This window comes from Mugil cephalus, chromosome 3, assembly GCF_022458985.1.
Source record: "Mugil cephalus isolate CIBA_MC_2020 chromosome 3, CIBA_Mcephalus_1.1, whole genome shotgun sequence".
In the NCBI taxonomy this organism is placed as follows: domain Eukaryota; kingdom Metazoa; phylum Chordata; class Actinopteri; order Mugiliformes; family Mugilidae; genus Mugil; species Mugil cephalus.
In genome coordinates, this window is record NC_061772.1 from 13,351,169 (window position 1) to 13,375,989 (window position 24,821).

The window sequence follows — 24,821 nt, forward strand, 5'->3', positions numbered from 1 at the left end:
TCCTCACAGAATCGACCCGTGAATACGGACTGAAATCAGCCCCTAGTGTTTGATCGTCCACAGGCATTTGGAAAAATGTTAAATTCATTAAGGCTGTAATGAGACTTTATCTTCGGTCCTCCTTAAATCATTAACTGCAAATGAAGTAAACTTCCGGGTTCATTTGGAGTTGATTTTTAACTAGTGAGGTCTGGGATTCGAAAGCCTCCAAAATATCCAATGAAAAGATACTTAATTCCTCCCAAGACGGCAGGAACTGGCGCTCCAGGATCCGCAGCTATAATTACGAGGAGTTAATTAGCAGTCAAAGGGCTGCCAGTAAAGGACCTGGACGTATTCATGTGCATCACACTGATCAATTCTTTTAATATTAGGCCTCTTCAGCTGCGCCGGCCCCCCCACCCCCACCCAAAAACTGCCAACTATGTGGCGGTTTAACCAAACGAAGAAGACGGTGGTACCTTGTCTTTTGATAGAAAAAGATGAGCAGATGTGTCCATTGTTCAACCATTAGGCTTAACGAACCAAGCCCAGCATGTGTGTGTCCCATTTAAGGCACACTTAATCCTCGCGTTTGAGAGTTATTTAAATTAAGGAAAATACGCGATGATGTTAAAAAAAATGAATAAGTAAATAAATTAAAAAAAAAAAAAGGCAACATGTTACTTGTTTGAATCAGGTAGATTTTTATTGACACAAAAGTTCCGAGTGGTGCCACAAACGCACCCACGCATCTCCATAAAATCCGGCGCCACGGAAGGAAATAACATGCTGACACATAACATGACCGGTGCGCCCTGAGTTGTTAGTGCATTATGCAGCATGAGTGTCAAGCTCTCCAAACGCGCAGGCTCTGATCAGGCCGGCCCCTGCTCGCATGTCAGGGGCCGTTTAGCCTAATAGAGCGGTAGCGCAGGGCGTCCTCAGCCGGCCGAGGTGACAGCTTGCGGCGGTCAGTGTCCTTCTGGACCCCCCGCCGAATGAGGGACATGTCAAAGGTGACGCTTCAAGACTCCCAAAGCCAACATCTGCGGGGGGACAGATTAACCTTTCAGACTTTTCCCTGTCCTGGACCTGCTATAGGGGCCCCGCATCTGTCAGGAGCCCCCACAATAGACCCAGCGCTCGGTTGAACGAGTTAAATAAAAGGAGAGGGAGACAGAGAGAGAGAAAAGAGAAGAAGTTAAACTGTCTCTGATGTGAAGTCAATGTCAACGGCGTGTGTGTGACGTGTGTCGAGACAAAGGGACACTAATTCCTCGGAGTGTGGCTGTCCAAGCGTGCAGTCCCGTGGACATAATAGACTTAAGAGGCAGGCAAATAGAGCTCACAACAGGGAAACAAAAACAGAGAATACAATGATTTAAATGTTAAAGAATTAGAGCACCTACACCAAATTATCACCAGAAATTTATTTATTTATTTTTTTTTTTTTAAAAAAACGATTCTGAAAAATTAAACAACTTTCTGATGAAACTCCCTTTTCTTTCCTTTTACTTTAAAGTTGATTTATTTTTCTATTTTGTTGCAGTTAACGGACGGAGGCAAACGAGATGGTGACGAGCACAAAAGGCTCAGGTTTGGCCTTACACGGCAGCAAAGCTCATCTACACATTCTCATGCGGATCGATAGGTTGCTGCTATGTCTGCTCGACCTGAGCTGTGTGTTTATGTGCGTTGGCTCTCTGTGGCCATTGTGCAGAGATAGGCCTCGCCTTGCGAGCCTGTGACATTTGCTTTGCAGGGAAATATACGGATGTTTTTTTTGTTTGTTTTTGTTTTGTTTTAGTTTTTTCATCCGAGCTCTTCTAAAGACGGATACATTTCAATAGCAGTTTAACTCAATTATTACAAAGGAAACCAACAAGTAGCGCCTCACAGATACATGCGTGCGCGGATGTGGAGTTTGGAAACATGTAGACGGTTCTTTCATTTCCATCAAGTCGTATGTTTAAAAAAAAAAAAAAAAAGAGTCCAGTTACCGGGCACCCAAAGGCACTGTGTCAATTACTTACAGGTTTCACACTGATTATTAATCAGGGGCATCATTCCCGTGAAGCCCACAGCAGCATATTCGAGCAGAAAGAATATAATGCCTCGCAGAGAGGACCGTGGATCAATATTTCAACAGCTCTGCAAAATGACACAGCGTTGCGAGCCTTATGGATGTTCAAAATGACAATTACGGCTTGTTTAGGAATAAGCCCTTTTCTTTTTGTTGCTAAATGGCATCTGGTGAAACTAAACTTTAATAAATGATCCTACTATACATGAGTTCGACCTGTGTGGTCGTTTGTGGAGGATGGTCCCATATCACATAAAAGCGGAAACTGAATTAGCCTTTTTGAAAATAAATCACAATCCTCTTGTTTTTATCGGTTTGAGCCAATAAATTAATTTATACCGATTCACCTTTAAAATCTGGAGTTCCACAAACACGCCGCTTTTATTTAGATTATGTGCCCATAGCCTTCCAGATATTAACAGAGGGAAATGGCGATCTATTAGAAAACGTGGGAAGAGACGCAACCATTTCTGTTTTCTTTATAAATAAAAAATAAAAATAAGGAGAGAAAGAAAAAGTGCATTGCAGCATTGGTGGCTGGCCTTTACAGCACATTTGAAGTATAGGCCTTGAAAACACACCACACCGCGTCAATCAATACTGAATAAAATTATAATTCCTGGAGGGACTCAGGCTAAGGCCTATAATTTGTTATAGTAAACAAGCCTAAAAATATACGTTTTTACCTATATGCACACAGGGTTGAGGGTTTTTTGTCGCATATTAGGCCCGGTTATTTTCTTTATGTGAATAAGGTGATTATTTAGGAAAATACACTCAAGCCATGAAATCCTAAATATATAAAAAATACTTTTAGTTCTGTACAGGATGGTGCTATTTTAAAGCATTTTCTTTATTCTAAGTCTGAAAAGTAAATAACCATGAGCAAATTTAATGGGAAAAAAATACAACTAGTTTACAGGCGACAAGCCAAGAAGATGACAATGAATGACAAGAATAACACATGATGTGCTTAAAAATTAGATAATTTCTTTTAAGATGCTAGTTTTAAATCCATTTAAGACTATTTAAGACGCAGTTGTTTTTTTTATTTAAAGTATATATAATAAAATAAAAAAAAATCTTGCCCAGCTACGAAAATATAAACCTCAGGGCTATAACAATAAAACAACCTGAAGTTTAATCCTTTGTTATTAAGGAATTTACTCTTTATTTCCCCCCTCCATCAACTAATTAATGAAAATGCCATCATCGCCGAGCAGCAGATGCCGGACCTGCTGCCTTGCTCAGGGGTAAATCAACTGCCTCTCCTCTCCTGTTATTCCGCGTCACTTGCTCTGATTCGTGCGCTCATGTGAAATTAATAAGGCATCACTTTACATTAAGGTGTCCATATGCCGCCCAATTACTCCCTGTAACTTTGGCGAGACTCCAATTATGGCAACAGGATCGTGTCAACGATAGCCAAAGCAGCCCGGCTGTAAACGTGCGTTTCAAATCCAAATGACTTTTTCGGCTCAGTCGGGCTCAGTGGCTTTAGTAAAATGAATATTCACTGTGGAAAAAAAGGCATCTCCCACATTTCTGGTGATATTTCTAAAGTTTTAGCTCCGTGCTGCATTTCCTGGTTTTATAATTTCTAATTTTTTAAATAAGAAATTTTATATATGCACACACAATATCATTTACCCGCCTTTTAAATTGCAATATTATTAACTTCCCTGTTAAAACATCTGACATTTTAAAGGGCACAAATACGCACACACAATCACTCACAACTCATTTACCACTGTCCTCTTTGACGTCTGACTGTCTTATAATTTCTTATCATTTAAAATAAAATTCTAATTCTGCCTTTAGTCCCAATAACGTGCACGTGAGTTATTTCTCATCGTTGTCTAAAGTGAAATTAACGTGCATATATTTCTTTTAAGTCCATTAGTTAACAAGAAGAGGGTGGGGCTGGTTTCCACATTTGGCACCATCTTTTCAGCATAATAATCTTTCCTCGTTAACGCAAATGATTTCGCAGAAACCTGAAACTAACATAAGGAACTTTTCCTCTCAGGTTCAAGTTAAAATTCTAATTTAAAGCAGGACAGACTGACGTAATTATGAAGCAAACCAATCAGCGATCCTCGATATTTCTATTCGATTATTATATTATGAATGCGTTTAATTGAGCCGCATTGTTTATTAAGAAAAGCCCGTTTGTCCATGAGCTGAAGGCACTATGCACATATTTCATCCTGATATGTAGCGCAGCTTGTGTGAGTTCGTGTGCAGACGCACCAAGGTGCAGAGGAACAGTGTGATTGTGTGCGTCAGATTCGGACGGCACCCTTTTCCTCCCCACGTCTCCCCTCAACAGGGTGCCAGGCTTCAAATGTCTGCATTAAAACTCTTCTCCTTCTTCTTCTTCTTCCTCCTCTGCGTCACACATAAACACACAGACACGCACGGAGAACGCGCGCGCACACAGTCGTCCCTGACTTTACCGCAGGATCCCGTTCTGTCATACATCTTTATCATACTCCGAGCTCGCTCCCATACAGCAGCGCACAGAACGACGGCGACCGAAAATCAATTTACATAAAGTCTTTAACTCCACCATACTATGGCCGCGGCGAGGAGACGATGCGTTCGCGTTTAGGGTCCCCATCCGAACGTGCTTTCCCCCCCTTTTCTCACACTCTCCCGCATTCTCGCCTCCTCTCCTCTTGCGGCTCCATCGGCTTCCAGGTTTTCTCCAGAGCCGCCACAGTCCCAAATCCCGACCGAGGCGTAAAGGTCCTCGCAGCCGATGAATGCGTCTCCCGTTTCCAATCGCAAATTCTCATTCCCCGCACAAAAATAAAGGCTCCTTTTCCTGCTCCTGTGCCGTGCATGTCTCCGTGCTTTTCTCGATGCAGGCGCATTTGAATAGCTGGCCGGTGTTGTTATGGATCCGTGCGCACTGAAAGAGAATCAGTATGCAAATTGTTTCAGTATCAATCGAAAGGTTCGATCCGCCCGAGCGTCAGCCCCTTTGGCACGAGAGGCTCCTTTGCCGCATAAATGTTTATAATGATCCCGTATATTAACACACACACACACACACACACACACACACACACACACATAGATGGGAGAAGGTGCAACGCGATTATCAAGATCTAACTGAAAATATTTTAACTAAAATGCAAATCTAGAGGAGCAGGGGGAGCCTTCACGACTCAGATTAAACACATGTCTGTTAGAGAAATAAACCCACGCCACAATCAGGACATATCATATAAAAGTACTGAAGTATTTATGTGCCACAATAAATATTTAATCCTCGCTCCTCGTTGATTTATTTTTCCTATTATCACTGGAGGTTATACCCAGGTACTGTATGATTACACCCTTGAAATCTGATCAAGGCTTGAATGATAATGTTTGTTCCTTGTGCTCCACTACAAATCCTACTTTTCGCGGGGGCAAAACAAGAATCGCCCATTTGAAATAAGAATGCTGGACGTGTTTTGTGGCTTATTGTCGGAGAATAAAGTAGCTCGGTGTGGCCGTCACATTTTCATGCGTGGTTCAGACTGTTTGCAATATTCTTCCATGCAATAATCTCACTAAATCCAGCCTGCAGGGGAAGAGCGCTGATAAACACATTGCAGAAAAGAAGCACCTGGATGGATTAGAGAGAGAGAGAGAGAGAGAGAAAGAGAGAGAGAGAGAGAGAGAGAGAGAGAGAGAGAGAGAGAGAGAGAGAGAAGAAAAGGGCTGAAGGTAAAAAATAAGCGAGGGGAGGTGAAACACATGAGAGCAGAAGAACAGGGGAAAGTGTGAAAGTGGGGTGTACCTATAGGTGAGTACATGAGTGGATGTGTGAGTTTAGGTAATCAAGAGCAGAGGAGGGAAGATGAAGGGAAAGAGAGGAAGGGCACCAAGAGGTGAAAGGAAAGGCTACGGCAAAGGGCAGGGAGAAGGAGAGTGTGGTCAGGAGGAGATAAAGCACTGAGTCCGTTATCCATCTGTCCCAGGGTTAGAGTTTGGCCAGCTGAGGGGGTCAGGGGTGAAGGGTCAGCGACCCCTTGGCCTGAGGGCGCCATGGTCAGTGCGCCGGCAGATAGACACTGGGGACAAGAATATAAAGTAAATAAAATAATAAGGAAAAAATGGATGCTTTCCTCCTGTTCACACCGTCACAGAAATATTTAAGTCTTGAACAAAAACAGACTAGAAAGTAAAGCTCAAATCTATTTTGTCCACATCCACATATTCAGCGTGGTTTGCTGAACTCAAAGGCTTTTATTAAATATAAGTCATAATTCGTATATATATTTATATTTATAGATAATATTATATTGTAGGACACGTTTTATTCCAACCATATATACAATATAGCGTGACAAAAAAAATGCCAATAATAATAAATTTGCTGACCAACATCATCATCGTAAAGTCCATTGATTGACTCAGATCACATGCACGTCCTCAGCAGGAGGAGCTTTCACGTAATAATAGAGGCCTGAATTATTTTAAGCATACGTTTGCCTTTGTATATGTGTGTTTTATTTTTCATTTTAGCCATTTTCAGTGTGGCCTATTGTAAACGTTTTGATGTGAGTTGACCTTTTGACACAAAATTAAGGTAATTTTCCAGATTAAACCTTCCTTAAAAACTTAAACAAAGTGGGCATTAATTGTTAACGTATATATATGTGTGTGTGTGTGTGTGTGTGTGATATATGATGTTAAATCAATGATAAATCAATTGTACAAGATGAAAAAATCATTAATTTATGAAAAGCTTATTAGCTCCTCAGATTTTACAAAAGCGCAATAGACTGGTTGTGTAAAATCCCAGGACGCTGAGACACCGAGGGGTGGATATCACTGTTTAAACTTTAATAATGCTTTTGAACAGCAGTGTCCCTCTTGATCAGTTCTGATCCCCCTGTAACACCTTACACCACCGTCAGTGCCATATCTAATGACTAGGTTCCACTTGTTAATAGTGATAGGTGCGGGAGCGCGTAGTGTGTGCAGATTTAACAAGGTGCTCTGTGGTTAGTTCAAGGATTGCTGTCCTGAAAGGGGAAGGATTATATATTTTATGTCAACAAGAGACTGTCCTTCCCTTTGTGTGTGTTTGGCTTTGAGTGGCTTACCATTGTGCACAATCGGTCTCTGCGAGTGTGTGTGAAAGTATAAAGATTGGTTTGAGAGGCAGGAGGAAGCCGACTTCACTGGTGAGGATGGGCGCTTGAAGATATCGAGTGTGGAAACTTACACACACACAAACACACACACGCGGGCAAACTTCTTTGTGTGTATAAGCGCGTCTATTTTTTGCCAGATTTTGCCAAGAAACCAAAATATTTTCTGAAAAAAAGTCAATGATCAGTTGGAGGGTTCGATCGGAGGAAGCACTGTTGAAGTCAAAATGTCTATATTTGCCAGTCGAGAGTAAAAACCCGCTGTCCGTTTTTCATCATTTTTCAATTTGCCCGTACACGAGCCTGCAATAAGCGTCATAACGCTTCAGTTGACGGCCCTGATAAAAATGTTAAATTAATATTTGTTTGAGCATGAAATTGGAGGCAAAGCTTACACCTGAAGCCAGCAGCCGTTCTTATTAGTTTCCAGACCTCCAGCTGTAAAGTTTGCCATTAGGCACCGCCTCTCATCCTGCTCGGCCGCATTTTTGATGCATCAATGTTTTATAAACGTTCCTGACTGTTGTCACCGCAAAATGCATGCCAGGTCTTATCATTTAAGTGAATCATTAATACGCTGGGAAGTTGAGCGAGCTAATCCCGCTCCAGCTGCACGTGTGCTTAAGAGCCAGCACAGGTGTATTTTTGTGTGTATTATTAGTGCACTTAGCCCCGTGTATTTCTCGTAATTATGCATTAAACGGAATTAATTATGCGCAGCCTTGCACCTCTCTGCGTTTGGATGCATTTTTGTGAACGTTGGGGGGGTTGGAGGAGGCATCTGGTTGGATTAGTAAGGAAAGTGGCCGGGGTAAGGACAATGATAACTGCATTTAAAAGAGGATTACACAGGTTCCCCCTGTCATCATGTACCTGCCATTATGGGATTACAGACCCCTCTTCCACCTTCTCCGTTCAACGCTGCTGTGCAGGGCAAAGCCTTGAAAATACCTCCACACTCATACGGGCTCAACGTGTCAACAAGAGAGGTGGAGGGGGTGGGTGGATGGAGGGGGGGGGGGGTCCTTGTTTTCAGGTCGACAGGAACAGTGCAGTCCTCAAGCTGCCTGTTGGGTTTATTACATGTTTGTATCCCACAGCTTAATCCACAATAAGACTCTGCATGCACATGGTTGTTTTTGGATATAAAAAAAAAAATCTCTCTGTACTGTGTTTGGTTTCTCCGATTCAGAGTGAACACTCTGTAGGGACGGAGGTAGAAGACATGCATCGAAACCCAACGCATTCACAAAAACACATGTGGGCGCATCAAATGAACACGTGCTGCACGCGGCCGAGTGCAGCCACACAACTTAAACAACGCCGGCATGAGTGCGAGGCGCACGCTGGCAACGCGGACACGCAGAGACAATGAATGAACGTGTGAATGAATGGAGCTGTAACCGCTCACCACACACCCACCATCCGCACACACACACACACACACACACACACCCTCTCTGTAACAGTGAATACTGATTTGGCACAGTCTCTCATGATATCTATTGTTCATTAGTCATTGTTATCCCGCTTTGATGTAGCTGTAATGGGCTTTAGATGTGTGGACCGGCTCCATAAAGACCCCTGTTTAGTAACGGCCACACTTTAAATGCTCTTAATGTGCTGCCGAGGTGTTGGGAGGGGCCAGGAGCTGTAAATCACGGAGGGATGGAGGAGGGTGGAGTGGAGGAGTGGTGCAGGGTGAGGTGGAGGTGAAGACAGGAGCGATTGGAGAGGAGAGGAGAGGAGAGGAGAGGAGAGGAGAGGAGAGGAGAGGAGAGGAGAGGAGAGGAGAGGAGAGATTCGGGGATGAGGGAATGGAATCTGTGTGTGTGCATTCTGACGAGGTGGAGAGGGCCTCCCTCCGAAACTGCAGACGTGTTTACACAGCACAGTTTCTCTCCCACACACACACACACACACACACACACACACACACACACACACACACACACACACAGTGTTCTCTCCCTCTAGTTAAGGTGTTCCTGTGTCATGTGCATGCCTTCATTGAGTTCAGCATTGAGCTCAGCAAAAGGGGATCAAACTAACCGCAGTGTGTGTGTGTGGGTGTGTGTGTGTGTGTGTGTGTGTGTGTGTGTGTGTGTGTGTGTGTGCGTGTGTGTGTGTGTGCGTGTGCGTGTCGGTAACATATTAAGGGATGGTGCTGCCTGGTGACTGCCCAGTAGTGTTTGCCTGGCCCTTTGCTAAGGTGGTGGATGGATAATGATTTAACCATTGAAGATTAGTGATCAGATGAACACAATGGAGAGGCTGATAGCTGCCTCTGTCTGTTTGCTCTGTCCCTACTGGGAATAGGACGGACCTCACACGCACACACGTACACACACAAATAAACTTGTGTTTTTATCTCTGCAAGGACTTTCCATTGACATAATGAATTCCCTAGCCCCTGGCCGTGGAGCTCTCACCTAACTGTCACCTTTACCCTAAAACAAGGCCTTAACAGGTTTTAACCCTCAAAAAGTTGTGGCGCACGGAAATATGCCATCACAAGGTTAGTATTCTGCAGGAGAGAAAGCAGGCGTTTTACACACACACACACATTGTGCACATGTACTGTATATATGTCTACATGTGTGCAGCACACAGAGAGCAAGAGTTGTTGCCATCTCCAGATCTGAGGGGTCTCCATCACTCCCAGCAGGATGCTGGGGCAAATCTAATTGCAGGTAAATGTACAGTGCTGCTCTCTGTGGCTCCTGTGTGGAAAAGATGGGAGGAGAAGCCCAGCGACATGGTTAGTATTGGTCGGGATGACTGATTGGCCCTGCCCTAACTACATTAGACTGTGGAGAAGTGGCTGGCTCCCTTTACCTCGCCCCCCACAACACTCCGCTGCTACTCCTCCGCTCCCCCTCACCCCCCTGCCCCTCCGCTCTTTCCAAAACGGCAGAGGTAGTCGACTAGGCTTTGATGGGGCTGCTACGTGTGTGTGTGTGTGTGTGTGTGTGTGTGTGTGTGTGTATGGGGGGGGGGGGGGGGGGGGGGGAGTGGGCACGACCCGTCCCAGCCCCGGATCCCGGCGCATCAGCCTCCAATAGAGAAGCCCACGGTTGATTGGAGAATATTAGCGGGCTGCCGGACAGGAGGTAGTCCAGGCCCAGTGGAGGGCTCCGCCAGCTAAGATCTGATCAAAGGTTATTAGCAGTAAAGAGCCACTGTGGATGAGGGGAGGAGAGACATCATTTACAGGGTCAGAGCCTGGCCGCAGCGTGCCGGCTGGGCAGTGCACACGCGTAGAAAAGGCACACGGCGCTACGCACACACTGGACAGTAAAGGGCGGCTCATTACTCAGCGAGAGCTCAGGTTTCCAGCGTAGACCTCTCCATTAGACCCCCAGTTAGGGAGAAATGAATGGCTGGAGCTTCTCCGCACTCATAAACCATCCAACCATCCACAGCAGGAGAAAATGAGATACAAGTAAAAGGAGGGAGGGGATCTTAGAGGTAGTGCGTGTGTGCGTGTGTGTGGGGAGAGCTGAGGGGTCCTCGGGGTCTTTGAGATGGAAATGTCCAGCTGGCCGGCCGTCTGCTGCCTGACCCCTGAGCTCAAGGTCAAAAGCCAGGCCCCCCTCCCCCCCCAAACCAACCGGCCACTGACCAACACGCACACATACAGTGCGGATGCACTGTGTTTGTGTGTATTTATGTGTGTTTTCAGAGAGAGGGAGAGGGAGCGTGCACTCTGCCGTGTGTGTGTAATTGATCATTTAATCTGGCTGACATCATAATCCCCGACGCGTGTTTAACTAACTGGCAGACCGTCGGAGGAGCAGAAGGGCTGAGTAATTATCTCATCTGGATACATTAATAACGAAGCCTCACTCACTGATACCTCGCCTACATCGGTCCCGAATCAATCTCAGCGCGCAGCCGAGTGTGTTTGCATGTCTGGGAGAGCGAAAGAGAGAAAGACGGCACCTACATTTGTGCGCACGCATTCTTTCCGGTCGGCGTTCACGTTTGAGGACGCTGCACCAACGCGTCGCACCTCAAAGAGTGTCGGCCATCACACAGCCCGACCTGCAGCGGGAGCGAGCTAAAATGGAGACCGGTGCATGTGTGTGTCGGCTTCTGTGCAACTGCTTGCCTTGCACTGGCGCATGGATTAGCTGGAAAACCAAAACGCTCGAGAAAAAAAAGAAAAAAAGAACCACAAATCAACGATGTTGGAGGCAAAACAATCAATGAATTTCAATCGAGACATGAGAATATGAGAAGGATATGCGGTGCGCATCAAGGAACGGGCATATCGTTCCGTCCCAAACTGAAGTGCACATTCAAAGCCAATTGTTCAAAGGACAGAGAGCCACACAAATGCCAATCAAATTAAATGGCAGCTGAAACAAAAAAAAGGCAAATCCGAGGCATGTGTCCTTGTGTGTGTGTGTGTGTGTATGTGTGAGCGCGTACAGGGTCTTAGGAAAATTATTGCTATTGATTTAAGGCGGAGAAACGTGGAAATGTTACCAGATGGGACATTTAGCTGTGAGTGGCTTCGGATGAGAAGAGTCATCCTCAAAAGGCCAGGCTGGAGATGCAGCGAATGCACATCAAAACACCAAATGCTGTCCAGACCTTATTTCGGCATCAATACACAACACACAGTTCCCAAGAAACCCATGAAAATCTGAGGTAGACGTCTCTGCGATTTGAAATGTACGCTTTCAAATTGTTTTAATTGTTTACAAATCCAATTAACAAAACTCAACTATGAACTCTTTTTACAAAACTAAAGCCTTCAAACAACTTGTTTGTCTTTGCCATAGATTTCTATTATTGGGGAAGGAATATTAAAAACATATCCACTACTCCAATACTATACAACACTATGGGTAAAAATAGTTTGACCATTTTGCAAATTCTTGATAATAAACTATAATGCCTCAGGGCTTTAGGAAACAATTAATATTTCTAATAAAAAACGAGAAAGTCAAAAGAAATCTGTATGCTTGAGGCTAAGAGAGACAGAAAAGGTGTGAAAGAAATGTGTGTCCCACGCTCAAAAAAACAGTCTTAAGATCATGTATCGTTTTGTATGTATATAGGAGACACAACACTACAGAAACTGTACATCACTGGATAACTAAATGAAACATTTAGCTCAAGCCTGCCGTATAGGTTATTTGAGCAATTACATATCAACATTAAAACTGGAGCTGATAAAGGGGGCAGCTGGACTAGTTGTGTTCCTTGAAGATGTTTTGCTAATTAGTCAAGTAGCTTCTTATGTTCTAAATGACTGGTGAGGATTTTACTTACATATATTTCAATTGGACATAAGTAGCAGACAGGAGGTGGAGCGGTCGTCCAATAACCAAAAGGTTGGTGGGTCGATTCCGCCCTATCCCTAGTCTTTCTGTTGTGTTCTTGGGCAAGACACTTAACCCACCTTGCCCCCAGGTGTATGCTCCCTGGTGTATGACTGCAAGTGAGTGATGTTTGGTAGTGGTCGTAGAGGCTGTAGTTGCAGATTGACAGCCACGTTTCCGTCAGCCTGCCCCAGGGCAGTTGTGACTACTGATGTGGTTTACCACCACCAGGGTGTGACTATGTGAGCGAATTAATAATGCATACAATTGTAAGTGCTTTGAGCATCTGATGGAAATGGAAAGCCGCAATATAAAACCAATTAATTATTATTATTATTATTATTATTATGAGAGTTTCAGGGGGGCACCACTTACAGATGTTCCCAATAAAAACCCTTCAGCCATTGAGTGATGAAACATCTCTTGGTTTCAGCTTTGTTTTTTTGGATGCAACCTGACCTGGATGACTGACAATCTTGACACACCTCTGAATTCATCAATTTCAAGTCAATGATTTTGATTTACAATTCCACTACTACACAAGTGTCAACCACACGGCCTGAAAGTGGCCCACCAGAGGGTCCAATCTGGCTCGCAGGATGAATTTGCAAAGTGCCAAAATTAGACTCAAGACATTAATGTCAATTCTTCAAAAGTTAAAACAAAAAGTAACAGCTATTCCAACGTTTCACACAGTTTTAGTAAGTGTTGTGGACATTACACAACACTGAGACCTAGAACTATAAAGAAATTGCACTTCTTCTTCTTAAGAAATGTCCAATTATGTGCAGTTTATTTGTGTGTTACATTTCCATAATGAACTTATTTGCACTAAAACAAAGGGAAACATTTAGAGTTGTCGTTATTTATAGGTTAATAGACTATTGTGTGTTAGTGGTCCGGCCCCCTTGAGATCAAACTGGGCCGTATGCGGCCTCTGAACTCCTGCACTACTATAAATCCTAAGCATACTTTTGTTTTTCAAGCAATGTGCTATTCTACCACGCAGTGCTGTTGTATATGTTCACTCTGTTCAGCTGCCTACTGCCATCTTCAATGAGTGCTGACTAACAGGGAGCTCAACAACCTACAGGCTTTTCTCAAGTGGCAACCTGATGGTAGAGCCATAAGCTTTCAGTCCTGCCTCTGTAACCTCTGCTGGGAGAGTTATGTTTTTAGAGCAGATTGTCCCTTTATCTGTCTGTTCTCGGTGACCACTGACCGCTGTCCGCCTGTTCTGGTTCAGGTTAGGGGCCTCTCAGTAGAGCTGTTCAGATTACACCAACAGCTCAATAGAGACAAACACAGCATGCTGCAGCAAAGACACACACACGTGCACACACACAAACACACAGCACACGTATGTACACAGTGGCGTTTACATTGCTTCAGAAGACATTACACTGACCTACATTTATTTCCATTAGACCTATCCTAACCATAACTACTACTTGCCCACTATCCCAACCCTAACCTCAACCTAACGTGGTTGTGACCTTAAACCAGATTTAAAATTTAATGGTTTACGTTATGGGGACTTGCTTTCTGTCTCCAAAAAGGAAGACGAGTACACACAAAGAGGTTTATGTCCCCCACTGCACGTATTACAACGTAATACCAGCACACACACACACACACACACACACACACACACACACTGCTCTCAGTAAAATGTATATGAAGACATACATGCCTGCACATGGACATTCATTTCATTTAACCTAAACCTAAACACATCTGGAAAAACGTACGCACGCACACACACACACACCCACGTATACACACAAAGAAAGCCTGGCAGTCTGGTGTTCTTCAAGTTAATTTGACACAGAATCGATTTGATCCCTCGTCATCTCAATAATGATAGAAAAGATGCTAAATGCAATAGAATCTCTGAAATCTAATATTTTGGGGTCAAATCGTTTAATGAAGAGCAATCTGACTCTGGACTTTCACCGTCCGTACTGCATGCCATCTATTAGGATGCTGTTTTTTTTTTTTTCCAGATGCTTCGTTGGAGAAAGGTGAGCTTGAAAAGATGTAGTCCTTAATGGAAATGGAAAACAACAGCTATCGCTCTCACGCTCATTCGCGCAGCTTTGATAGTGATCAGGCTTTCTAATGCCGTCAAAACAAGCTCGTTCATATCTGTGTTGCTGAATGCAACAGACACGGCGGCTTGCGAACACACACAAAACTCTTCCGCTACACATTGGCACAGATGCCAGATTAGGTGGTTAAAACACACACATTAAAAGTGTGTGAAGACAAAACTTGGAAATCACAAGAAGAGCACATTGAAACTTCTCCACTTTTGTCCGTACTCAGATTACGTGTTCAGTGCAGTCTGTTTGTGAAATGATGCAAAATTAGGCACCTTTTTTTTTTTTTTTTGTCAAAAAAACCCACACACATTTGTTTTATTTGTGACACAAGAAATAACCCTTTAGCTGACATGTATTCCTGTAGAGGTTGATAATAGCTGTGATTGTGTGTCTGAGCTGCAGCTTAGTGAAAATGGACCTTTGAGTTGTTTATTTTCTACAATCATGTGGAACAATCATACCTTAACCTTATATGTGAGTGCTCTGCAGCACCTTACATGTGTACGGTGGTGTGTGCGCGTGTGTGTATTCCTATAAGTATGTGTGTGTGTGATTACCCATGCTGTTATCCGCAGCAAGCCGCCATTCACTCCAGCTGAAATGAAAGGTTTTCCTCTGTCACAAAGCAGTTTCTTTGTTTCCATGGTGCTATGATTCTGTCAAAATCCCAGAGAAAACAGAGGAGGGGGGAGAGAGAGAAAAAAAATCAATGTCCCCCATCACCAACAGCAGTGTCAGCCTAGCAGGCTGCCGCCATACAAGTGCGCACGCCAACACACCCATGCACAGGCAGTGGGAGTAACAAAAAAAAAAGAAAGAAAAATAAGTTGCCCTTGTGACTTAAATCCGTTTACTTTTCTCACTGAAAGAAATGGGCAACAAAATATCTAGGATACTTTGGATAATGGCAAACAAATGCTGTACAATGAAATGATCTCGACGTTAAAATGGACAAGTTTTCCATCTTTGTAAAACTCTAACCAGCGCGTTTATATTGGCTTTATTCACAGGAGCTGCCTGTGGCGAAGGGAAGGGGAGCGAGAGCGTAATTCATTCTCCCAGCGGGTGAGGGCTGTGTCTGTAAGAGGATAAACATGTCAGCAAAATACTCTGAAACAAATGCAGAGTTACAATTGAATGTATAGTGTGTCAGTACAGAAAAAAGTGCTGTCTGTGGTGCATTAAAAACCGTCATGCAACGTGTAGCACTATGCAGCAGAAAGATTCTGGATGGAAGTGGATGGTCTGTGATAAGAGCACAGGGTCTACTGGGATGTGGCTACCACTTGGACTAGTTATGGCTGAATTTGTGGTTGAATATATAGATGTGGTAGCCTGGCACAGACAGACTCAATTCTAATTACAATCTGATTCTGGTAACACGCTATGTGGATTTCCTGAATCTGAACCGATAACAATGTGCTCCTCTAAACATCTGACTGAGAACCTGACTAAAAAAAAATAATAATAATAATCAGTGCCCACAAATCAAGGGCCTTCGTTTGTTCAGCTTGCAATTTTCACACTGTTCCAAATAGCAGGAAGAAGTACAATAGATGAGATATGTGGAAGTCATAAAAGACTTCTGATGAAATAGCACAGGCAGAAAGGCAACACAACGCCCGTGTGTGACTGCACAGGAGCTGCAGGAAGGCTTAAGTGAAACAGGAGGGGTGGTTTTTGCTTATATTGTGCATCATGGACACACCACAGCGCCACAGAGCCACAGAAAACACTGTATGGAAAGAGGGAAGAATGGATTCAACTAGCATTCAGCAGGGATTCAAATGTCACTCAGTCTGTCTGGAAAGTAAAGCTGATTCTGAAAAGAGTCTGGTTTCTACAACGGGACCATGAGCTAAAGCAGATGCAGTGTGAAGCGTTCAATGGATGTTTTCAGACCTACATTTGTTTTGTATTGATAGAATAGTTCCAATGTTGCATTTAACTTTAACATCAATAACATCGTCAACACTACACACTTGCAGTTTTGTGATTGGTCATATTTTTGTGGGAAAATTGGATTTCAACAAATTGCATCAAAAACAGAACATCATTGTGGTTCATGGACCAGTGTTCTGATTGTCTAGGTCCAGGACATACATCTTCAACAGGGGGTCCCTGACCCCCCAGGGGTCTGTGGAGGTACTGCGGGGGGGGTAATCAAAGAAAACCCATTCAGTCCCCATATGAAATCCCATGTATGAATGTTTATGTCAGGTATGTTTATGTTTCCGCCTACTACTACACATGTGTAAAATAAAAAAATTAATATCTGAACTTGTGTATTGTTTGAATAGCTAAATACTGAATGCAAATGATAATAATAATGTATAATTATAAATAGCACTGGGCCGAGTTTAGTTTATTATAGAACACATATAATAGGTAGGGGGTCCCTACTTAATCTCTCCATCAGTTTGGAGGTCCTTGGCCTGAAAAACGTTGAAGACCAATGGTCTACGACATGAGTAAAGAACAACGTTTTAATGTACATGCTGAGACGACATTCACCAGCCCAAACACACTGGGGGGATGGTATCAATGATGGTGATGGAAGTTTTTCAAAAAGCCACAATTAAAGTTGTCCACAGTTGGACGGTTTTTCTTGAACAACAAACACTCTATGATGCCTCATGAAATCTTCATACATTGAATTACAGTGCTGTTTGTTCGCCACTTCAGTTTATGAATGCAGATGCAAGCGTGCTGAAGTGCAAGAAAAATAATACACTACACAGAAAAAAAAAAAAAAAAGCAGCTGAAGTACTCACAAGATGGACGGTCCTTGATTCTTCTCGAAGGAAGAATACTTGATACTCTTGGCTCAGTATTTGAAGAAGTCACAAGTGTCGGTGTTTCAGAGAAAATGTATTAAACCATTCGAAGAATCTGAATTTGACCATCGGAAAAAAAAAAAGATCTGATCTTAACCATCCGGGGTCCACACACACACACACACACACACACACACACACACACACACACACACACACACACACACACACACACACACACACAGACCACACACCACACCACACACCACCACACCACACAACACAAACACGTCCAGAGTAACTGTAAAGGCCGGGACACAACATTGAGATTTTTGACCTTACTTCCAGAGACAAGATGCTTGTGTTTGGGAGCCTTTAGGGGCCCCGAAAACCTGTTCTTTCCTCCTTAAAAGTCTGCACAGACGAAAGGAGCCTGTGAAGTGTGTATGTGTGACAGCTAATGTGAGGCCATTAGTGTGTGTGTTTATTTGTGTGTCCCTCTCAGAACCTCTTCATGCTTTTAAGATACTCCTCAAGATTCTTCAAGGCTGAGGATACACACAATGCACAGTCGGGAACAAGGGCAGCCTCTCGCTCAGTTTCTGTGTGTGTGTGAGTGTGTGTGTTTACAGTATTTGTGCGTGTATTTATGAAAGGCCACTTGCTGGTCTTCAAGGAAGCTCTCCGAAGTTGGAGACAGGCAGCCAGGACATCAAACCCCGTCATTAAAGAGGCTTTCACAGAAATAAAGAGGGGGGGTGATGAAGAGGATGATGATGAGGAGGAGTAATTAGGAGGAGATGAGATGAAATGGATTCACTGCTTTTATGTCTTTAGGCCTTTAAGGCCAAAGTATAGTCGCGAGAGTTTGGAGCAAACAGAGAAGTAAAAAAGAAAAAGCAATAACAGAAAACACACAACACATTAGATAGACGGATAAATACTGCAGACACTCCAAATACAGGATGTAACAGCGCCTCATGCAGAGGCCAGATGTTGCCGTCCCGTGTATATTACATCACAGCTATAAATCTTGATTTCTTTCATTGATCACAAACACGTTCTGCAAATACAATTTTGTATTTAAAAGCTAATGCACAAAAAGCTTAAAAAAAAATCAATTTTTATTCCACTAAAGCGGGCCCATATTGCGAGAAAGTAGACAAAAATCAAAGCCGAAACATACGTTTTCCCGTGAAATCGCTCCTTTCTGATGTAGCGTAACGAAGTTCGAGAGAACATAAAGCGCATTCTTCCTTCTGGAGGAGGGAGGAGAAACGGCAACGAGCAGAAGTTTAGACCATTAGATTTATTACCCAGGGGCCAAGAGAGAAAAAAAAGAAAAAGAAAAACCCACCCCTGTATCCTTCCACCCCCCAAAAAAAAAAAAAAAAAACACATGATGGAAAAGTGAGGCATCCCAACTAAAAGAGATTAGAGACGTGCGAGTACTCCTCGGTGGGTGAGGTCATCCCCAAAAAACCATCACAGACAGCAAACTACACATAACAGCCTCCCCAAAAACCTGCCCACACACACTTCACACACTCCCGTTAAGGTTTGACTAACGGTGACTTTCCATCTCCGTGGGTTGAAAATGAATCGCTAACGTGATGGATCCAAGAAAGTCTGGTAGAGTGACACATCCATTAGCAAGTGAATGAATGAAAATGTGGCACAAACCAACTACAGAGGCCTTACTTCTACTTTTACAAGGTAGAACTGAAGGCAAGTCTCAAAGGTGCTTTACAGTCTAACGAGCGACCGCATCTATTTTAACTTTAAATACACGCTGAACATTAAACACGCCTCTTTTTCACCGGCGCGAATGAAAGAAAGTGTTAAAAGCCGTCTGATCTGATCCTCCGCACTTTGTAAATTCCCCCTTTTTCCCTTTATATGCGTTAACATCCTCCATATCCTTTCATCTCTCAAGGCTCCATTGAAGGAGATGGTCTCGATCTCAATGGGCCAACACGCTTAAATAAAGATAGAGCGACACATTACAGAAACTTGCATTAAACACACGTGGAATATGTGGCGCTCGGAGCGAAACATAAAAGGGACTTTCATCATTATTTGCGGTGTTTGTTCCTGCCCAGAGCCAGAGAAGAGCGGCCTTGTATGGAGAGCTTTTATAACCGAGACGTTTCTTTTTTTTTTCTCCCCCCTTTGTGTGTATACGTTTTGAAGGGGCGAGCAAGACACTTTAAGTTTTTTTTTTGTTGTTGTTGTTTGTTTGTTTTTAAAGCTCTGCTGATGGAGTTTACACTCAATATCGCCTTTAATAAATTTGCATTGTGCATGGCACTTTGGCTCAGGTGGCAGGAGGCCTTGAGCGTGTTAAATGCTGCCACCACCCTCCTCACCCTCCTCCCTCTCCTCCTCCTCCTCCTCCTCCTCCGTGTGTGCGCGCGTGAAGGAGGAAGAAGAGTATTGAAGCAGCAGAGGAGGTGAGTGATGAACGGTTAATGAGAGGTAGAGGAGGGCAGGAAGGTATTTGAGGTTGGGGGCAGACTGATTGGGGCTAGATGTAAGGGTCCCTCAGGGGTGGGGGGGGGAGTTGGAGGTGGTCTGTCCATGTGATCCCATAGAGAAAGAATGCGAAAGAGAGGTAAAGAGGGCAAAACGAGAACAGAGGGCGGGGAAAATGGTGGGATAGAAGGGGAATTATGAAGGAAAAAAGAAAAGTTGTAATGAGAAAAGAAAGTGAAGGAGAGATGAAGATTGAGGAAAAAGACGGAGGGAGGCAGGAGGGAGGAAGAGAGAGTCAGCATATTGATCGGGCAGACCTGTCGGCAGCCAGACAGCCAGGGAGACGTCTGTCCTTGTGCTGCCACTCTCTGGCCTGCAGACACCTAACCCCCCCCCCGCCCCCCTCTGCTCCTGCCGGGGTGGTGGCGTCAGACCGGGGGACCGTGCGCTTGTGTGCGCTCTCGTGTCATGTGCGCGAGAGGCGTGTGTGTGTGTGTGTAACACATTTCTATTCGGCATTTCACTTGTGTCCGCGGTTGCGCGCGTGCAGGTCGCCCTGCCTGTGCAGCCGGCCTGTCGGTGCCCTGTGTCTTTCAGGGCCTCAGGTGCGCAGTGTCTTCTCCTCGGTGGAATTAACTAGGTTCCAGTCAGGAAACTAATCTCACGCTCCCTGTCGCACACAGGCGTATCTCAGGAGTATGGATTATATCAATACAAAGAGCGTCGCGCGCTGAGGCAACAATCAGAGCTGTAGTCTCTCCTTTAAGAGCTGCTGTCAACCCCCCCCCCCGTCTCCCCGTCTCCCCCTCCCTCCTCAGCCCCATTTGGGATTTTGTCCTTTTATAGAATTCCTTTCCTGGACAAGAAACATCCCTTCGAGTGAATCTTCTCTGGAAGCAGGACAGAGCGGGGACAACTCTGACAGCCGCACCAGAGCTGGGAAAAGTATCAGTAGCTTCGCTTTAGCCAAATCAAAATATGCTCAACTGTAAACAGGAGTCCCACAGAGATTATGTCCAACGTTACGGGGTTAATTACCTATGAAAGAAAAAACAAATGTGTGGTACAATTAAGGGGTTCTTTATTGTTTGACGTTTCATTATGTAAAATGCTTTTTTAAATGCTATCTGTGTTAAATCATTGGCTGTAAGTGTCTCGAGCCAACGTTAGTTAAAGTACAGTGGTTTTCTTCTATTAGAGCCTGTATATAAAGAGTCACAAAATAAATTTAGTCACATCCATCAAAAACCGTGCATTTTAAACACATTCTTTTGATCTTTTTGGTTTATTTTAGACACTTTTATGTTATTTGAGGCACACAGTGAACATATGTAAAGGCATGCCGCTTGGCCTCCTTTAGCATCTCCCATTTTATGTAAAACACGCTGCCTTTTACGTGGGAACCTATTCCTCAACAGAAATTATTTCAAATGAGAATTAATTAATTATAAATTATGAGGCGATGATTTGATGACCCATAAAAGGGACGTTACTGTTTGAGTTGCTGTATTGAGGTAAATACGCAGACGTCTCCTCCAACTATTTGCACAGCTACGGGAAAAATATTTTACATTTCTTTGGGGGACGATTTGAATGAACTGACTGTTGTTTTTTCCTTTTACTGATATGTGTATACGAGCATGTATTTACCTCCTAAACAATATCAAAATGTCCTCACCAAAGGGCGACATTACAGGGTTAATTTGACAGCATGAAGGTCCTCTTGTCTCCCTCTTTCGTCCCCGTCTCTCTCTTCCCCTCCATCCGTTACAGCTGATCTTATTGTTCTAAACCCGGAGAGCTGAGAGTTGACCCAAGGGGTCAGATAATCAGATGCTCCTCTCAGTGACCGGCACTAACCCGCAGTTCAGAGGACGGTGTGGTGTGAGACCACGCCGCTCCTCAGCCTGGAGCACATTACACTGGGAAGCAGAGGCGCTGCAAGTTACAGCGCTCTGAAATGCAACACGATGCGAGTGGACAATCGAACAAAGACGCGGCGAGACGACGGCGGCACCTTCGCTGGTGTAAAAGATAAACACATATACGGAGCAAATAAAACTCGCCCGTGGACACTGGAGTAATACAAAAAAAACTCCATCAGCCCGAGTCAATAACACTTTGGAGGATGCAACTGTCTATAATTCAAGGCATAATGGGATGTTTTGAATTTTATTTATTCACCATCGGACCTCCTCCTGAAGCTGGACACCTGCAGCGCTCCATAAAGTGGATATTTAGCGACGCTGCAACATTAATATAGATTTTTCTACTCTTTGAAACAACTGAATTAAATTTAAAAGATTCCTCATTATACTTTAACCATAACACGAAGCATTTTTTAAACGCCCGTGGCAGCATCTTGACGTTAACGCTCACACGGAGAAGCAATAGAGTGAAAACGCTACGGACAGAATGGGCAGACGCAAGCGAAACGCATAAGGAAACGGAGGAGAGAGACAGGTGTAAGTGAAAGAGAGCGAGGGAGAGAAGGAAGAAATGAGCGCAGGAGAAGATGAATCCGATTTCTCCCGGTAAATTGGACTCCCCTGCTTTCTCTAATTCATGTTTCAGAGCTGCTGCATCGATGGGGAGATGGAGAGGGTGAAGAGAGAGAGAGAGAGAGAGAGGGAGAGGGAGAAGAAAGGAGGGGAAAGGGAAGACAAATCCATGCAGGGGAGAGCAGAGGGAGACTGCGGCCGCTCTCCCACAGGCAGACAGCAATCAATAAATCAATAGGAAACTGTGGTTGGCTGGAGAACGGCTGGGGCTGGGAGGATGGAGGATGGAAAAGAGAGAGACCTGAATCAAAGTAGCTCCAAGATGGATGGAGCGAGGAGAAGAAGGGAGAAGAGGAGGAGGAGGAAAGGAGGGAGGGAGCGGAGGTTCGGTGGAGGTGGAGGTGCGCGGGCAGATTGGAGGAAGAGGGGAGGAGTGCGTGGAGGAAAGGTGGTTTTAGCAAAAGCTGTAAAGGGAAAAACGGGTGGAAGTCCAGCAGCCTTTTGGGGTCCCCTCCCAGTCCTGCCTGCAGCACATCCTGCATCAGTGGTGCTGTGATTGGGCTTGGCACTGTGCGATGCCCCGCTGTGGTCTACCCAATGAGCCCAGTGAAGCGCGGCTGTATCTGGGGCCGGGGGAGAGCCATAGGCCCCCTTCTGCCCGCTGGGTGCAGCCTGGTTGACTGGCTGCTTGCCTGGCTGCCTGCCTGCTGGCTGCCTGGCTGGCTGGACATCGATCTCAGTGGGTTGGAGAGTACAGCTGGACGCACACTGAGAGCTGGGGCTAAATCTGGCTCAGGCTCAATCAGCGTTTGCACCTGTCTTTTCCAAAGGGAATTAAACGTAGTAGATAGAGAGAAAGAAAGAGTAATGGTGTGTGTGAGCACGTGTGTGTGAGCACGTGTGTGTGTGTGTGTGTGTGTGTGTGTGTGTGTGTGTGTGTTAAGGTTAAGATTTGAAGGTGCGGTGGGAGGGGCCAGTTTGTGAGGAACACGCTGGTTTTGTCATTAGTCAACATGGTTTTACTGCGGCAGGTGAGGCCGGAGATTGTGTGCGTTTGTAAGGTGCGTGCGCGTTCCTTATCTACAGTACACATGGCTTTGATGTGCAAACGACGAGGTGAAGACAGAGCAGCAGAACTTCAGAGCACAGCCTCACGCACACCGGGCAGTCTCTCTGAGATAGTGAGATCAAATACTGATTCAGATACTACCAGCTGATAAAGCAACAACAAACAATGGGGATATACAACTTATGCCTTTGCGTGTTTTGATGAGAGGGTCGCCAACATCTGTCCTTTCGGTATTAACAACAGCAAGTGGCTTAGTTTAAAACACAGACAAGAAACAGAAGGAAAGAGTTAGACCTGCCTAAAAACAACAACAACAAAAACAACCTAATGCTATGTTCACCATAGTCCCACTAGCATACAGTGGTACCCTTGTTAAATACCTGTTTAAGGATGACTTATTTTTATGCTTTATTTCATACACAGATTAAATTAATAGACACAGAGGTCCTAGTTGGTAGATTTACTCGCCTTCAAAGAAAACCAGGCCACCTGTTTGTCCCCGTGTTCAGTCTCTGTGCTAAGCTAAGCTAACAAGTTGTTTGAGACTGGTCAATATTAGTCCTGAAGCCTAAAGCTGGGTCCAGAGTTTAGGGCCCCACATTCACCCCTCCAGAGAACTGGTGTCCAAATACAGTCCACAAGTTAGTTAGGAGTTGAAATTCACACTAACCAAGAGTATAAATTAGTCTGAAGATTAGAGACATGGTTTTGTCATGCAAGAGCAAAGCATTTTGAGGCTAATGTTAGCTAGCATACTACTGTGCACAGACATGAAAACAGTTTAAACTCACCTCCTGTTCTCCCTGAAGAAGAGACACACTTGTGTTGACTACAACTCTCAAACCATTTTCTGCTTTAGTGTTTTAAGTTTTACAAACTTACAGAAAGCTGAAGTTAAGGTGCTGCTACTGCTTCTTCTTCTACTACATGCGCTAATTTATTAGGTTCATTACCGCCACCCACTGGACTGGAGTGTGGATTAATAGATTTACGGTGTGTTGTTAAACCCATAGACATAAAAACATACATAAATATACATATAGACATAATACATATTCACCTCTATGGTTAAATCCGTTGACTTTATATTAAACTGCAGCCTCTGTTTTATTTAGATCCCAACGTAGATCACGTGACGTGGTGCGTTCAATGCTCGCTGGTGCGACACAATAACCTAAGAGAGATCCTGTTGTGTGTTTAGCGTTGTTACTTCAAAATAAAAGGGTGAGAGGTTGAGATTAAAGAGAAGAAATTATGGCTATTTTCATCTTAAGGGTTTGATGTGACCTGATTTCATAATCAAATAGATTTTAAAACTGAAACCAGCTTCATTTGTG

The 24,821-nt window shown here is 44.1% G+C and overlaps 1 long non-coding RNA gene across 1 annotated transcript; it reads right to left on the minus strand.

Moving 5' to 3' along the window:
• Positions 1-544: 544 nt before the first annotated feature.
• On the minus strand, positions 545-24,390 carry LOC125005016. The gene is made up of 3 exons (XR_007112409.1): positions 24,276-24,390; positions 15,220-15,318; positions 545-1,028 (listed from the first exon to the last, which is right to left on the minus strand). It is a non-coding gene; the product is annotated as an uncharacterized LOC125005016 (long non-coding RNA).
• Between the last annotated feature and the right edge of the window lie 431 nt (positions 24,391-24,821).